The sequence below is a fragment of the Quercus suber genome, unplaced genomic scaffold (genome assembly GCF_002906115.3).
Source record: "Quercus suber isolate HL8 unplaced genomic scaffold, Cork oak 2.0 scaffold_117, whole genome shotgun sequence".
Taxonomy (NCBI): Eukaryota; Viridiplantae; Streptophyta; class Magnoliopsida; order Fagales; family Fagaceae; genus Quercus; species Quercus suber.
Genome location: NW_027069582.1, coordinates 44181 through 50045, shown reverse-complemented (window position 1 = coordinate 50045; position 5865 = coordinate 44181).

Sequence of the window (5865 nt, the reverse complement as noted above, 5' to 3'; positions counted from 1 at the left end):
AACTCAAACCCAAATATTGATAATTTATCTCTAAATTTATGAGGTTAATCGTGAACACCATAAAAGCAATGCAAACCCCAATATATATATATATATATATATATTTTAAGCCGAGTAGAGGTATGAGCTATTCTTATGTTATTTTCTTCTCCTCTACTTTGTTAAAAAAAATTTATTTTATGGTATTTCATGTATTTTTTTAAAAAGTAATTTTCATACATGAACCAGCAAACTCTCTTTAGCTATTTTTTACAAAATAAAAAAGCATGCAATAATTAAAATTATTCTTTTGAATGTAACTCATCTTTGTTTTATATTTCTCTATTGTTTAGTCATATGTATTTTGTTTTGTTTCAATAATTTCTAAGCACTGAATCATCTAATTCTTTAATATTTCTTAGTCTTTCAGAAGTTTTAATATCTGAATTTTTGAGTTATTTTTTTGTAGTATCTGAAATTGTCGGACAAATTTTTTGTAAGTCATTGAACATTCAAGCAATGGCTTCTTCATTAAATTGTAACACAAATTGAAGTCATACAATAGCAAATCATGCAATGGTGTAATTTCTTAATCAATTTAAGATTTTATAAAATTATTTTAGTTTTCCTCATAAATAGGTAAGTTCCCGTGCATAGCACGGGTTAGTGATTAGTGAAAAATAATAATGAAAAGTAACAATTTTTTTAAAAAAATTTAATTAGATTTAAGGTTTTTTTTTTTTAATTTAATTTCTTTTTTATATAAATTTTCTGACGTGGCTTTGTTTCAAAAAATTTAAATGCTAACGTGGCACTTAAAAATGCTAAATAATTATTTTTAATAATATTTTAATGATCACGTCAGCGCTATGTCAGCAAGCATAGGACTCCGTCTGTCACGTAGGAGGTTTCCGTTAGTGGGTTGATGGTAGGGACCAAAATAAAATTGATTTTCTTTTTTTAGGGACACATTAGTAGTAATATCAATTTAGGAACCAAAATGAGAATTGGCCCCAAATGTAGGGACAAAAGTGTATTTTTGCCTAATTTTAATGCAATGATGATCTCTTAATTTATATAACATTAGAAAAGAGTTATTATCAACGTCTCTTCATTCTAACATATATATCATTAGCATGGTTTTGAAACTAAGACCATTCAGTTTGGCCATTTTTGATATACACTATTGTACCATAAAAGCAATGCAAACCCCAATATATATATATATATATATATATTTTAAGCCGAGTAGAGGTATGAGCTATTCTTATGTTATTTTCTTCTCCTCTACTTTGTTAAAAAAAATTTATTTTATGGTATTTCATGTATTTTTTTAAAAAGTAATTTTCATACATGAACCAGCAAACTCTCTTTAGCTATTTTTTACAAAATAAAAAAGCATGCAATAATTAAAATTATTCTTTTGAATGTAACTCATCTTTGTTTTATATTTCTCTATTGTTTAGTCATATGTATTTTGTTTTGTTTCAATAATTTCTAAGCACTGAATCATCTAATTCTTTAATATTTCTTAGTCTTTCAGAAGTTTTAATATCTGAATTTTTGAGTTATTTTTTTGTAGTATCTGAAATTGTCGGACAAATTTTTTGTAAGTCATTGAACATTCAAGCAATGGCTTCTTCATTAAATTGTAACACAAATTGAAGTCATACAATAGCAAATCATGCAATGGTGTAATTTCTTAATCAATTTAAGATTTTATAAAATTATTTTAGTTTTCCTCATAAATAGGTAAGTTCCCGTGCATAGCACGGGTTAGTGATTAGTGAAAAATAATAATGAAAAGTAACAATTTTTTTAAAAAAATTTAATTAGATTTAAGGTTTTTTTTTTTTAATTTAATTTCTTTTTTATATAAATTTTCTGACGTGGCTTTGTTTCAAAAAATTTAAATGCTAACGTGGCACTTAAAAATGCTAAATAATTATTTTTAATAATATTTTAATGATCACGTCAGCGCTATGTCAGCAAGCATAGGACTCCGTCTGTCACGTAGGAGGTTTCCGTTAGTGGGTTGATGGTAGGGACCAAAATAAAATTGATTTTCTTTTTTTAGGGACACATTAGTAGTAATATCAATTTAGGAACCAAAATGAGAATTGGCCCCAAATGTAGGGACAAAAGTGTATTTTTGCCTAATTTTAATGCAATGATGATCTCTTAATTTATATAACATTAGAAAAGAGTTATTATCAACGTCTCTTCATTCTAACATATATATCATTAGCATGGTTTTGAAACTAAGACCATTCAGTTTGGCCATTTTTGATATACACTATTGTTAGTTTCTTTAAAATATTTTTCCTTCTCCCTTTTTGTGTGTGTGTGTGTGTGTGTTAAAATACTTAGTATGCTAAAAAAAAAAAAAACTGAAAAATAGAGAGGTTCAAGGTTTTTAAAGTCAGACTGAGGTAAAATAGTGAATTTTGGTTCAACAAAGCTGACTAAACCAACAAATTTTTTCTAAAAACACAACAAAATGACACAACATTTTCATAATACATTTATAATTTTGTTATATTTGATTTGACTTTTAAATAATTGGCAGCTCAATAGTTTTGAAAATATTGTTACAACAACAAGATGTCTTAACATTTTCATAAAAAAATGTTATGTTCACGACATTTTCATAACAGATTGTTATTGGTGAGCGAAAAAGTAGTTTCATTGATAAGTTTAAATTTGAATCAATAACAATTTACCACTTATGATTTGTTATGAAAGTGTTGTGAAAAATATTGTGGATGTTGCACTTATTTTTTCACAATACCTTTATTTTTAGTCGTGGTTGGTTCCAGCATGATATTTATTATTTTATTTTGACCTATAAGGAATTAGACCCTCAACAATTGTGAAAATATTGTGTGAGTTTGCTGTGTTAATATTTTATTATAATGTGAAACAGTGCGAGTTGGACAAACCAAAAATAATGTAGCAAATCTATTGTAGCTTTATGCATTCATAACAAAGAAAAGGCCAGCGAAACAGTGAAAATTAAACAAGCCAAAACTACTATAGCGAAGCTACTATAACTTTTCCCATTCGCTTTATATATATATATATATATTACTAAATTTGATTAAAAAAAAAAGTCTATGAATACAACAAAAGATCACAACATTTTCACAATATCTCTATTTTCAACTATGGTGGATCTCAGTCTAATATTTTATTATCTTACTTTAACCTATAAGGAACTTACACCTCAGTAATTGTGAAAATAATGTGATAATAATAAAATGTTATGACATTTTCATAATACAATATCTTTATTTTTAGTTGTGCTAGATCTCGGTATGATACTTTATTATTTTATTTAATTTTATTTTGACTCATAAGGAATTGACACATGCATCACAATATTTTCACAATATCTCTATGTATACATTGTAGTTACAATTTAAATTTATATTGTAGACACATAAAAATTAGCAAATTTTGTACACATTTGCAAAATTTGTACAATATTTACCATTTTTTGTTGTTGTAAATGTGTATAATATTTACCACTTATATGTATGTATATACTAGTATTTTTTTTTTAAAAAAAAAAAATTTTTTTGGGGGGGGGGGGGGGGGGGGGGTGTGTGTCGTGCACTGCCCTCTAAATTTCCAAATTTTTGAGTTTGAAAAACTGAATTGGTGACCTGTTTTTGCTTAACCCAGTTTCTAGTAGTCGGTCTGGTTTTAAAAACTATAATCATTAGAAAAAAGTTTATATATATATATATATATTCGAAAAGAGTTATTATGTTATTGCCTCGAAACTTTTTTTTTTAACAATTTTTTAATTTTTTTATTACAAGTACTATGAACAGAAAGAGTCGTAAACCACTCTATTACGTAAAAAAGAAAAGTAAAAGAGGTTATCATGAGATTGTCTTCTATGGGTTTCCAACATTTTTATAAACTATTTTTTATGCATGCATGCATCTATACAAAGAATTATGCAACCAACTGTTCTGTTCTGACGTTAATATTTTATAGAAAAGGGTTACCAAGATATTGTCTTTGAGTATTGTAACAGCTTATTATAAAGACTATGAACAGAAAAGGTCATAAACGACTGTTTTATATAACATATATACAGACCAAGATTGTCCTTTTGTACCATAATATGGTCATTGGCCTGTATAATTGTTAGATAAAAGAGTCGTCTATGACTTTTTATGTCAAAGACTCAATTTCTTCATACTACGAGATTGGCTTTTATCATGTTATGCATTAAAAAATAAAAAGAGCTTGTCTTTTATTAATTTCAATGATTTCCCCCATACGTATGCACTGATGCACATATTTTGTAATTTTATATGAGTTTCCATTATCAAAAGATTATCGTGTGATTTGTCTTTTATGAGTTCCCAGTTCCCACATACAATTATAATTTTAATTTCGTAGAAGCATTAACAAGTGCATAGATCTTATGCATCAAATTTGCGACAAAAATCTCAGCTTATGTTCAATAGCGTCTTTAATGGGACTAGATGTACAATTATATATGACTCATCCGGATTTTCTGAAGGCCAAGACTCAGCAAATAGAGTGTCACTATGACAACACCCAAATGTAAGATGCCAACTCAAATTACTCCTATATCCATTCTTTTTGTTCATAAAAAAAAAGTGCATAAATCTTATATATGCATCAAATTTGCGACAAAGACTGGGCTTTCTTTTAATTTGGCATTTTGTATTTGGTGATATGGTCATTGGGAAGGATGATTAGATTGGTAGAAAATGACATGCAACACAGATTTTTCTTCTCTGTCAACAATTATTTTGATGGTCAGACTTTTGTCTTTGAGGGCCAGTACGCTTTGGCACATGAGATTTTCATTTCTGGATAGGATTGGAACTTTTATTCTTTACCCACCATTTGATAAATAAAAAGAGCTTGTCTTTTATTAATTTCAATGATTTCCCCCATACGTATGCACTGATGCACATATTTTGTAATTTTATATGAGTTTCCATTATCAAAAGATTATTGTGTGATTTGTACAGGGAGCACGTGGAATGTCTAAAGAAAATATGGAAATAAACAGTAATTGGCGGAAGTGCAAGACTTGCAGAATTTCCTTTGTTTTTAAAAAAGAAAAAAAAAAAGAAAAAAAAAAAGAAAAAAAGAAGCAACCTGTTCGGGCACCTGCTTAAAGGGCAGTAAATGAGCCAATTCTTTTTTTTTTTTTTGAGATATCTTACTTGTACATAAATAGTTTAAGCCTGGTTCTTTTATATAAAAATTCTAGTTGACCAACATTTTTCGTCACCTCTAACACTTATAATTAAATATGAAAAATATTTTTTTAAAATTAATTTCTGTTGAACCAAACACAACCTTAAATAAAAAGAAAATAACTTGGTAATTTAACCCCAAAAAGAAATGCAGTCAATAAAATGCATTTTTTTTCATTAACACAATAAGCATTTATTTTTGGAAAAAAGCCATTTATTTCTAAAACGTGTCAAAAGTATTTTTCACCTTTCGTACATGTCCCACTTGGTGTAAGGTAAAAAAAAAAAGTATGGCACAGTAAAACAACGATGCTAGCAACACATGAATATGCACTTTATTGCAACTGTCTTATGTGATAAATTAAGTGGTAGGAAAAAAATACTGAACCCATATTATAGTAATGACAAACAATTACATTTTGCTGCGCAAAATAATTGAGGAAAAGTGTGAACGTTTTTTCAATGAAATATGCCGCAACTTTTGAAATTGAAAAGATGGCACGTACAACCAACCAGTCTTTTTGTTCTTTGGAATTTAGAAATGTCGTGTCGCATACTCCCTCCTACAAATAGGGTTCACCAAATGGCAAGACCTGTTCTCTTCCTAAGATAGCTCTAAGTTAGAAAGCTA